At 54.0% G+C, this 12181-nt stretch overlaps 1 protein-coding gene across 3 annotated transcripts in view; it reads left to right on the top strand.

The window, feature by feature from the left end:
• The first annotated feature begins 7086 nt into the window (after window positions 1-7086).
• LINGO3 (leucine rich repeat and Ig domain containing 3) overlaps window positions 7087-12181 on the top strand; it is a 109523-nt gene continuing 104428 nt past the window's right edge. For 2 of the 3 annotated variants that reach the window (XM_073324103.2, XM_073324102.2), the window contains exon 1: window positions 7087-7341. The gene's annotated coding sequence lies outside the window, so the exon portion shown is untranslated. Of the gene's footprint in view, window positions 7342-9323; window positions 9373-12181 lie in introns of those variants that run through there. The other variant, XM_073324104.2, reaches the window with a different exon arrangement.

Below are 12181 nucleotides of genomic sequence, written 5' to 3'. Positions count from 1 at the left end.
TGGTTTATGCTGTGCACGATTCTCCCTGCAGCTCCTCCAGAGCACGTCCTGCAGTCCCCTCTGCTGTTCCCAGTGCTTAATCTGTAATGAAAGGGGTGCCGGGGTTCAAGCAATTTTTGTACTTTCATAACTGATGTGGCAGAGGTGCCAGGGCTATGAACTGCCAAGCCCAGTGGTACAAATTAGGGACTGGCCGTTCTGTTCCTAACTGTCTTCACAACAAGTAGGCTACGCCCACAACAAAATACCTGCAACTTGCTGTATCTACATAACGCCAGTAGGGGGCGCTCTACTATTCATTCCACTACTGAGCCAGGCCGAAAGGTGAGGAGGCACTGAGGAAGTCGGGGGAGGGTAGAAGGACACCAGCTTGGAAGCCCTAAAGATGGGACACTCCTTCAAATGAAAGCCTCATCAGGGCTTGAGTGCAGAGAGAATCTCCAGCGGGTGGAGAGGGGAGCGTGAGGCTGTCTGCAGCTGCCAGAGGCTGGGGAGAACAGAAGAGCCAGTGGTAAATGAGAAGAGGAACGGGGGGGGGGGCAAAGCTTTGCCTTGGAGTGGAGGAGTCAGGGCCATGCTAACACCCACAAGCCCTTAAAAATCATAAGCCTGCCACCCCCCAAAAGTATAAGACTGGCTTAAAAGGCATGAGATTTTTCGAAAACCACACATGCTGGGGGGGGGGGTCTTTTTATTTGCCTTCTGGGTTCTGAGCCTTTAGGGCACGCTCGGGTCACGTGTTCAAGCTTTTCTCTGCAGCCATGAGGACTGGAAGTTCTCTTTCTGTATTCCTGATAGCTGGGATTCTCACCTAATCACCTGACTCCAGGAGCTGGGGCTTTAGGAAAAACACCAAATATTACGAGCGCTGGCAACACCCCCATGTTGGAAATAGAGCAGCCAGGAGCTCCTATCAACCATATCCTGCTGCAGCATTTTCAGTCCTCACTCAAGCCCACCCCTCTGTTTGTCCCCATCTGGCAGTGCTGAACATGAACTGCCAAGGGCCTTAGAATCATAGAATATCAGGGTTAGAAGGGACCTCATCTAGTCCAACCCCCTGCTCAAAGCAGGGCTCATCCCCAATCCCTAAATGACCCCCTCAAGGATTGAGCTCACAATCCTGGGCTTAGCAGGCCAATGCTCAAACCACTGAGCTATCCCTCCCCCTTGTTTCCCAAGCTTTCATGCAGCCCTATTTGAGAGGAGAGACATGGGTCAAGAAGGTCCATGAAGTACAGATGAGGGGTTCGCTTCCTTCCTTAGCAGATTTCTTTTCCTGTCGCACTCAGCTGAAATCCACCCCTGAGTTCTGATCGCTCGCCAGCAAATGTGCAACAGATGGTTGGAATTTGCTGGGTCCTGTGTGAAAAAGACCCAGGGAGAAAGAAAGCCTTACCAGGTTGCTCCTAGGAACAGGAAATGCCTCCTTCAGGAATGCACCTTCATTTAAGAGCAGGAAGATCCTTGCTCCCACTCCCACCACCCCTTCGATTTTCTTTCTATGAATTGGGTGCTCCTGGATGTGAGGGAAGGGCTGATAGCCCTGGCTCGAGGCAGGCAGCTCCTGGGACAACTTCCCATCCACACAGCTCTGCCAATGTATTGTAATCCTGCCCTCCAATACCCCCTGCTGTTCCACGGCTGGCTTTCTCCCAAAACTGTGCCATGCTCTTTCTGTGGATAAAGCATTCAAGAAGTTACTGCCTGGAACAATCCTGCTTTGGCAGGAGATGGTCTTGTCCCCGTCTAGGTTCTGTGATCTGGGGAGAGAAAGGAAGGGTCTGGGGCTTGGAGACAGTCACGCCTGCCTTTGCTGAGCCTGCTCCCTGGTGGGGGCTCTGCATTGTCAGGCCTGTTGGCCTGCAGCAAGGTGGTGTCATGGTGGGAAGATGCAGCCTCAGTGGATGGTGCCACTCAGCCATCATGCAAACGGCATCGAGCTGCCACCTGGCAGCAGAACCTGACTGGGAACCAGGGCAACTCTGGGAGCAGGACACTAAGGGTTTCAGGAGGGATGGCAACCCCGTTTCTATTATGGGGGGTCCTCCACATTGCCAGGGCCTCCCCTACAGTATCCAGGATGGTTATCTAAAGCTTGGCCTGCCCCTGGTACTGCCCACCCGTGTTTCTATCTAGATCACACTCATCTCTGTGGTATCTCGGCTCTCCCACTAGTTTGGGCCACACACAGGCGAGCACCGCGGGAATGGGTCACGGCTGGCAGGAGTCGGTGGAGGCTGGGCCCAGCTATGCGGCAGCTGCTTAGGAGTCATCAGGCTCATGCAGCAGGGATCAGGCCCTGGGGTGATGCCGCTGCGGGGTGGGGAGGAGGGAGGCTTCTTCAGGCAGCAGGATCGCAAAGCAAGTGCCAGGCTCTCCCAGCTTGGCACCGCGTCCCTGTGTGATGACAAGGGAGGTGGGGAACCTGGCAGCAGGAGGGAGCACGAGATAGCAATCGCATTCACCCAGCAGGGAGCAGGAGCAGGCAGGCAGGCAGGACGCTGGCCGGGCCAGCAGCTGATCATGCTGAGATCCATCCCCTCTCTTCCTCCACTCCTCCTCCATGAGGTCTTTAATCTGCACCTCAACCACCACTACCAAACACACACACGCTCCTTTCTTAGCCCCCTTTGTGTGGGGGACAGGGGTTGTTAAGTGGAATTCCTGCTTGCTACAGAGCCATGGTGCCAGGCAAGGTGGCCTCTCAGATTTCACCCTGGGGCAGCGTCTACCTAAGATGGGCAGTCCTGGCACCAGATGGGGCTGAGGAGGGCATCAAGGAGGGAAGAGCCTTGGAGCAGAGCTGGGAAAGCCCTGTCCCTGTAGGTCACCTGCATCACCGCCTCCGCCGAGATACAAATATTGTGTAGGGGACGATCCTAAATGTTTTGGCCAATGTAGGCTGTAAGTATCCCAGCAATGACCCACCCCTTCCGCCATCATAGGAAACTTTTCCCTCATGTCCACCCCAGATCTTCCCTTTTGTCATTTTACCCCATCACTTCTCATGTGCCACCCTGAACAATCCATCTCCTTTCTCAATGTAAATGTATGGAAACCAGTCGTCATATGCTTCCCCTACCCCCCAAGTCATCACTTAGACAAGATGGGCGCAGTTAGCTCTGCTCTGCAGTCTTCCCGTGTCAGTCGCTCCAGCCCCCTGGTCATTTTTGTTTCTCTTCTGTACACTCCTGCCAAGCTGTTGGTATTTGGGGCTGTCACCTCCCCTGCCTCTTTGCATGGTGCCTCAGTGCGCAGCCCAAAACCGCATTGGCTTTTCTGCTGCCACGTTACATCTGAATCTCCTGTCTCTAAGCCCTTCCTGTCCCCTCGTCCTTCTTCTGCTCCACCCCGCTGCATGTCGATGCTCCATTTTATTTTTTACCTCTTGCATCTTCCTCTAGTGAATCTCAGTTTCACTTATTTTTAATCCCTCTCTGAAAAGGCTTTTTATATTAATTCTTTATCCCCACTGGTGTTTGCAATTTCTCCTCATTTAGCATTGCCAGTGTGTTCCTTTAATATGCTGTTTATCTCTCCCCATCTTCCAGACCAGTAATGAAGGGATATTTCTCCCCAACCCCAATCCTTGCAGTTCCCTACCAGACATCTCCCTCCGATGCAACACGAGCCTGTTTAGCCTTTGTTTAAGGTTCCTTAGGCAGGCCATCTATCCAAGCCAATTTGAGTTAATTGAAGAGTGCAATTTTATGAGACCCTGTGTCACATGCTTTACTAAAATCCAGATAGAAAACATCCCCTCCCCCACTAATTTTGCAATTCCCTCTGAACAAGCAATCCGACTGGTCGAGCAAGATCTAGACTTCCTACCTCTGAGCTGTTTATTCCTGAGCGGTGACTCTGTCGCTGTTCGCTGATTTGTGGTCTCGTAATATTTGTTCCGTTATTTTATTAAGGGTTACAGGGAAACCAATCTAAGCTGCAAGCGGAGTCCTAGAGGGCTGCATCTGAAAAGGATACTTTGCACATGCTGAGCGTTAGAACATTAAGGTTTGCACTGAAGACTTGCAGGATTCAGTCATTTTGACTGTTTGCCACTGAATATCAATGAGAGAGAACATGGCCCCAGGACAGAGTGATGGGTGGTGGTGGGGGTCCCTTCATCCCAGAATTTATACAGGTGAGGATCTCTTCCCCAAGGAAAGGCAGTGTGTCTAACAGGCAGAGCAAAGGGCTCAGCCTAAGGAGTTGTAGATTCTATTCCCAACTCTGCAACTTGCCTCCTTCGTGATCTTGGGCTGATCATATGCCTTGGTGCCTCCATTTTCCCGCATACAAATTATGCTAACACATGTCCTAGTGGATCCCGTTCACTGTCCATATGCCCTCTTACTGTCAGTCAGCTGCCTGTCCCAGTTCCGTCCTAGCCCACAGGAGCTGTGCTAAGCTGTTCTCTTCTGGGAGGCCCGTCCATCATACATCCAGCAGGCATAGAAACCTCTTCCAGCAGGCAAAATCACATCTGTGTTTTGCCTCCAGCAAAGAAAGTGCGGGCTTTATGGTGAAAGCAATTTCCCTGTCTCCGGATTACTAACAACACACTCAGGCCCACAGACTGGGGAAGCAAACAGAGCTTAATTCACTTGGAGTTTTGAAATAGGGTCTTAATGACTAGGTTCAAATTAGCCACCGTCACCTTTTCAACCCGGGGAATTGAAATGAAATGTGATTCTCGACAGCAGCCTTGGGCTAGTCCAGCTCCTACTACACACACAGCCCTTTTAAAGCGTGTCTCAGGTAAAGTAGGTGTCTTCTGCTTTCACGGGTTCTACTGTTTTCGTCATGGTATTGACTGAAATACATATTTTAAATCCCCCCCACACGTATCTAAGCCACCCACGTTCTACCTGCAAATCAAGAGGAGGAGGAGATCTGGGGCGAAAAGGAAAACAAAAAGAAATGACTTTGGACTGTTTTGTTTTCCCAGTGAAATTATAAAGCCATGTCCCAAGGCAAAGGAACGGTGTCTGAATGTCAAAAGAGCAGGACCTGATTCTCCACCAGCACAGGTGCAGGGCTGGGTGACAGGACGGGCAAGTAGAAACCGTGGCACCCCAAGAAGAATGATAACACCTGGCAGTTCCCACGGCAGAATTCTGCCGTAATGGGGCAAGAGCAGTGAGAGCACGTAGGGTCTACTGGGAACGAGTCTGGGAATCAGACCTGCCTCCCAGGCCTCGTCAGGGCAGCAGGTCACTGCCTGGCCAGTTCCCCACCTAGAAAAGATGATAATGATGCTGCTCCCTTTTTGCAAAATACTTCGGGTGGGAGCCACGAAGGGACTTAGGTGAGTACCACACCGCCTAGCAAATCACAGGAACACACAGTGACTCACAAAGCCCACTTAGGCCCCTAGGCTCCCTGTGCACTGCATGGGGAGAGGTAAGTGCCTAAGAATGCCATCCCCAAAAGCCAGCACTGCAGGCCCGGACCTAAGCCAGGCAATGAGAGAGGCGGCCAACAGGCATGTGTGAAGCCCTGCCCCACTCTCAGAGACAGGCACCTCCATCCAAGCTGCATTGGGACACCTGTCAGTTTAAAGAACAGGAGTACTTGTGGCACCTTAGAGACTAATTTCAGAGGAGCAGCCGTGTTAGTCTATATCCGTAAAAAGAAAAGAAGGACTTGTGGCTCCTTAGAGACTCGCAAATTTATTTGAGCATAAGCTTTCGTGAGCTACAGCGCACTTCATCGGATGCTCACAAAAGCTTATGCTCAAATAAATTGGTGAGTCTGTAAGGTGCCACAAGTCCTCCTTTTCTTTTTGCGGATACAGACTAACACGGCTGCTCCCCTGAAACCTGTCCGTTTAGCAATCCCCAGACAGGCGCTCACCCCCCGGAATCAGACAGCTGAGGCCTGCTCCACGGATCCTGCCCTTTGGGAGCTAGACAGTGCGAGCTAACTGCTCGGGGCGCTCACAAGCTGCAATGCTTTGGATTGATGCTGCAGAACTATTCAACGTAGCGCTTGGTGTCCTCCGCCAGATCTCCCCAGGGAAGCAGCAGAAGCCCTAGGGCTTGGCAGCTTGAAAACTCCCCTGGCCCAAACACTGAGAAATGCACAAGGGGGCGCAGTCCTGCATTGGGCAGGGAGCAAGGCTGGCTGGTCTAACTCGTCTTTTTCATCTCTGGAATCTGTGCTTTACAGACATTGACTAATGAATCCAGAATTGTCCAGTGTGAGTGGAGAGGGGACTGGGGCTGGAGGGACATTGCCCCAGTGCAGATGCTTATTAAGTGCTGCTGGAGCAGGATGTATCATAGACTATCAGGGTGGGAAGGGACCTCAGGAGGTCTTCTAGTCCAACCCCCTGCTCAAAGCAGGACCAATCCCCAATTTTTGCCCCAGATCCCAAGTCGCCCCCTCAAGGATTGAACTCACAACCCTGGGTTTAGCAGGCCAATGCTCAAACCACTGGTAGCCTGGCTGAATAGACTTGGCATTGGCTTGGCAGTCTGCAGTGGAGAGCTCGGTGGCCTGGCTCTGCCACTGAGCCGCCATATAAACTTGGGCAAATCCCTTAAACTCTGGCATGCCTCCCTTTCCTCATCTGTAATGACCCTGCGGCGCCTTTGGAAAGTGCTTGGAGGTCATGCAGCGACAGAGGCGATCTCAGTGCGGAGTGTTTATCGGGAGAGCACAAAGAAGGAGCTGACGCAATCAGCCTAAAACAGCCCCCCAGAAAGATGCCCGTGGGGGGAGTGGCCGGGGGCGGGGGGCAAGAGGACAAACCAGGCTTGCTGCAGCGGCTCCCCGCGGCTCCCATCTGTTGCGCGGGGTGTCTGTGAGCCTGGGTTCGCCGAGCCCAGCAGCCCAGGGAGGCGCCTCTTTGCAGGGGTGGCCCCGGGCAGCGCGTTCCCCGATGTCTCAGACAAAGAGCCCGGCTGCAGCTGCCGGGGAGCGGCTGGCCCACGGATCCGCGGCCGCCGCGGCTTTGGCGGTCCCCGCTGCCGCGACCCTGGCTGGAGGACGGGCGGGGAGGCTCCAGCCCCCTGCCCGGGGACCGCTCCGCCAGCCCGCCCGCTCCCTGCGCTCGCCCAGCGGCGGCGGGGGGCGCTCGCCAGGGTCCCCGACCCCGCCTTAGAAGTTCTGGCCGGCGGGGCTCGCCGGGGCTCGGCACCGGGCGCGGGGAGGGGGAGCCGCGGAAACCTCCCGCCGCGCCTCGGCCGGGGCTGCGGCCGCTCTTCAGTCCGAGGCCCCGGGAGCGGCCCCCCGCGGGGATCCGGGCGTCTCTCCTCCCGGCGAGCTCCAGCCGAGCCCGGCCCCTGCCCCTGCCCCGGCGAGCGGGATGGGCAGCCCGGGCGAGCCGCTGCGGTGAGTGCCGGGGTCCTGCCCGGATCTGGGGGCGGGGGTCCGGCGTAGCGGAGACCTACAGGTCGTGGCGGCTGGCGAGCTCCCAGCGGGGAGCCCGGGGCTCGCCGTGCCCGCTGCGGGCTGCAAAGCGGGCGATGCCTGCGGGCCTGAGGGCAAGCGCCGGCTGGGGATGTCGGCTGGGGCTGCCCGGTGCCTTGGGGAGGTGCCCCCCAGCCAAGCCCCGGGCGATGCTTGCACCAGCTGCGGGGCCGGGCTGGGGGGGTGCAGGGGGGGAATGGGGTTAAAACAACCGACTGCCCCCCTGGCAGTGTGTGGGGGTGAGAGCAGGGAGCAGCCTGTGCCTTGGGATCTGTGTCCACCTGGGCATGGCTGGGTATTGCAGCAGGTCTGGTGTCCCCCCTCTCTGCCCCCCCCCTTTCTGTCCACCCCTCCATCCACCTGCTCTCTCCCATTCCTCTGTTCCTCCTCTGCTCTTTTCCCCCCACCTCCCAGGTCCTCTGCCCCGGTCTGTCTGCTCCTTCTGTGCTTCTGCTCCTCCAACTCCTGGCCCAGCCTCTGCTTGAGGCATCTCTTCCTCTCTCTGCCCCCCCCCGCCCCATCTCCCGGCCCAGACGCTCCTGTCAGAAGACCCCCTTCAGCACGACGGGCAGGGGGCTCATCACGCTCTTCTAAAACGCAAGGGGGCTGTGGTCCGAAATGAGCCCTCTCTGCCCTTCACGGAGCACCGGGCCCCCTCCTTTTCCAGCTGCTCTGAGCTGAGTTCATCTCGCCCCCTCCCACGGGGGCAGGACAGGATTGTGCTCTGGAGTGTGCTTCCCCAGGGCTTTGGCCAGACTAGTTTGCCCAGAAAGTGAGCGAAGAGTTGGTGTCAGCTGTTAAGGCCGGCAGGGACCATTGGGGTCATGGTATCTGACCTCCAGCACAGGGCAGGACAGAGAAGCTTCTGCATCAAACCCAAAGCTTCTCTTTGAGCTGTAGCATGGGTTTTGTTTTGTTTTTGAAAGACATCCAGGCTAGCTTGAAAGGCTTCCAGGGATGGAGAATCCACCATGTTCTCAGAAGAGAGGTTCCAGCCGCTGATTCCCCCTGCTGCTAACAAAATCTGCACCTCATTTCGAGCCTGAAATAAGTCCAGCTTCATCCTCCAACTCTTAGCCTCTCGTTATGCCTTTTCCTGCTTGATTAAAGCACGGTCTGGTACCAGAAATCCCTTCCCCCCTGTGAGTCCTTGTAGACCATCCTCACATCCCCTCTTAACCTTCTCTTGGGTAAACTACATTGACTGAGTTGCTTAAGGGTTTCACTCTAAGGCATGTTTTCCAGTCCTTGAATCATTCGTGTATCTCTTTTCTGAACCCTTTCCAATTCCCTGCTGCCCAGAGTCTGTCTGCTCCCTTCTGCAAACGATTTTAAAGTTAGGTGGATGCTTCCTCTCAAAGATCCTAGTTTCAGTTTCAACGCCAATGCTGTGGGATTGTGTTTCGCGCGGGGGAGGCTGTGAGAAGAGGAGCCTAGGTAGGGTGCCCAGATGTCCCGATTTAAAAGGGACAGTCCCGATATTTGGAGCTTTTTCTTATATAGACACCTATTACGCCCCAACCCCGTCCTGATTTTTCACACTTGCTGTCTGGTCACCCTAGCCTAGAGGAAGAGGGGAAAAAGCAGAGAATGGGGCAGAGTGAAAATCCAATCTAGCGAGAGAGAGAGACAGACAGACGCTGAACGAAAGGGAGGAGAGAAAGAGAAACACGACTGGATAAATGACTACAGACAACAGAGTAACCATGTACAGCCCGGTGGTCACATACGCCACAGTGGATATTGAACCTGAGACCTGCTGCACCAAAAATCCCTTATCCCTAGAGCTAAATAAATAGCTGCTTTGTTTGGATATAGCTGGCTGGTCCAGTTGCTGGAGCCAGCCACTAGAAGGAGACGTACGCTGCCAGCATATGAAACCCATCTCTACCAGCCTTGTTCAGGGGCGTTCTAGGGCTATCCGAGAGCGCACACATTTATTGTCTGCTTTGGGTGAGTTTTTGGTGCTTGGGTTTTTGTCTGTCGGTTGTTGTTTTTGAATCCAAGGACGCTGTTGTCAGGGCGTGGGGAGCAGGGGGATTAAACGTTTGGTGTTGTCCCTCTAGGGAAAAAAGCAGCCTGAAGTTTTGTGAACGCACTGGCTCTGGGAGGTGCCCGTCCCTAGCCCTGCTGGACCAAATAAAGTTTGAAACAGCCTCTGTCCTCCTGCTGTGGGAAGATTTTTCCCAGGCCTGAAACACTGGAGGTGGGGCAGAAAGGGCTGGAGGTTTGAAGAACACCCATGCTGACGGTGGGGAGGGGAGCACGAGTCCACTCTCATCTGGGGGATGAGAAGGGAAGGAGAAGTCTGGAGCTGAGTTGCTTTTCCTTGTGGGGCTTGGGGAGTGGAGGGATCTGACCCCAAGGACCTCCCCCTGCCTTCCTTCAGGCCTGGCTGAGTCCACATGGGACTCCAAGCAGGCTGGCTCTGGGGAAAGGGAGTGGGTTGTGTGGCCAGCAGGGAGATGCTGCCTCCTGTCATCTCCATCTGCAGCCAGGCAGTTTCCTGAGCCGTCCTGCCAGGCACTCGGAAGATGAGCAGATCTCGTTACAAGCCAGGGCCCATAGCATGGTCCTTGCCCGGCTTCTACCCTCTCTAGTCACGGGGCAGCACAGCAGAGGGGGAGCTCGCACGGTCTGTCTCGTCATGCTTCCGCTGGGGGAGTCCACGGCTGTTGGCCGAACCTCACGTGGCTTCATTTCAAGCGTCTGCGCTGAGCACTTGGCCTGTGCTTCCGAGGTCATTCTTTGGGCCTGGGGCGCATTGGGCAGGGAGGGGAAGCTTTGGGCAGAAGAGGGAGGACAGGAAATTCTTCCCTGTGGAATTCCAGGGAATTCCTTCCTCGTGCAGAGCAAGACCCCTCTGCCTTTAAGATCCAATGGTGGCGATGCTCACTGAAGGGGGCTCTGAGGAGACGTGCTGAAGGCATGTTAAAAAGCCTTAGGAAAGCAGGACTGAGTGACGGGATGGGGTGAATTGATGCCCAAGTCCCCCCTGTTCCCCCCCCGTGCTGGTCTGACACCCGAGTAGCAGCGCGTGGACGTGGTTTCCCTCTGAGTGTATCAGTGGCGTGTTGTTTGCTGCGGTGGGTTCTGTACAAGTGGGAGTGGGGGTGGTCTTGTGGTTCAGGCACTGGACTGGGGCTTGGAGAACATGGGCTCAGCTCCTGGCTCCTCTGCAGACTCCCCGTATGACCTGGAACATGTCACTGAATCTCTCTGTTTCCCCCTGTTCCAGCTCTGGCTCAGTCTCCCCTAGTGAACCGTCATCAGGTAGGTGTATTGGACCCAGCCTTTGGAGCCTCCCTTCTAAGCCAACTGGCTCTGAGCAGCTTCCAGGCGTCTCTAGTCCTGGCCTCTCAGGTCCACTCCTAGGGTGCCCGCACCCTCTCTGGCACCTCTTCCTTGAGCGGTGGGAACCCCACGGTCGCATTGCCCGCACCTCAAGACCAGTGCTGTGCCCCCCCAGTAGCTTGTGTCTGCTCCCATCTGAGCTCCCCCCTCATGGGCGCTCTGATGGATAGGCATAAACTGACACCAGTCTCCTCCAAAGTGTAGCGCAGAATTGCTAAATTAGCTGCATTGTGGGTAGATCTGAACAGCCTGGGGCTTTGGAAAAGTTTGGCTCCACTACACAATTTTGTGGATTGGTCATTGTTGTGAGTATGAGAGTCTTAACCCTCCTCTGGTTTATCTGGAATTCTGCCTTGTTGGAGACAGGCTGTTGGATGGGCAGGCCCATTAATCTCGTCCAGTTTGGGAATTCCCTTGTGAATGAATCAAGTGAGCCATTTCTGGTCCTCCCTTGTCTGATCTCAGTTGGGAGAAAGAAGCAATAGAAGAGAATAACCTCTTAAGAAAATCCCATTTTCCTATGAATGTTTCTATTAATAAATGTCAAAGGGAGTAAAAAGACACCAAACAACCACCCAGAAAACAGAACTGCCCCTAGACAGAACCTTCTTTCCATGAGACACTAGCTCATCTTTAAAGCTGAAATACCGGCTTCTATTGTTGGCCTTAAAAATGAAGCTACTTTGACCCTCCGCTTTTTCAGTTGTGAGTTACTGTGGCCATTTTGTGCATTGTGGTCCAGTGGGCAAAGCACAGGGCTGGGAGATAGAACACTTGGGTTCTATTCCTGTGTCTGCCACTACCTTTCTTTTATCACCTTGGGCCAGTTACTTAACCTCTCTGTGCTTCAGTTACCCCTGCATAAAATGAGGGTAATGATGATTGATTATTTGAATTGTGGGGGTGCCTCCCCACTGTGAGAGGTGCTGTACAAACATAACAAAGAGATCGTGCTAAGTATGACTTCATTTTTATTATCTTTAAAATTCCAAGCTATGGTGGGCTGTAATGCAAACAGCAGTGTGATACAAAAGCAAGTCTGATGATTACATGTAGATATGCGAAACAGTTAATTCAATACAAGAAATGTGAACTGTGTCCTTCAATACGATTGTATAAGGATAGTTAAAAACCCGATAGGAAGCTGCCAGTTTGACAGCCTCTTGATTGATTTGGTTTAATTTAATCTAATTTATGTATTCATAGGCATTTCTATGGCGCTCATTAAGACCTGGGGAGAGTGGTGGGGGGAGAAACTGCCATTGGAAAAGAGATGGCACAGAGAGATGAATTTTAGATCCAAACTGCACCAAAGAGTCAGGGGTTGGCTCTGGGGTTCCAATATATCAGAATGCATATAAGAGGGTGGAACAAACCAAAGGGGGCTGCAATCATGAGAAATCCCCTC

The sequence above is a fragment of the Lepidochelys kempii genome, chromosome 25 (assembly GCF_965140285.1).
Source record: "Lepidochelys kempii isolate rLepKem1 chromosome 25, rLepKem1.hap1, whole genome shotgun sequence".
NCBI lineage: Eukaryota > Metazoa > Chordata > Testudines > Cheloniidae > Lepidochelys > Lepidochelys kempii.
The sequence above is the reverse complement of the archived record's forward strand: the minus strand, read 5'-3'. Positions and strand labels throughout refer to the sequence as shown.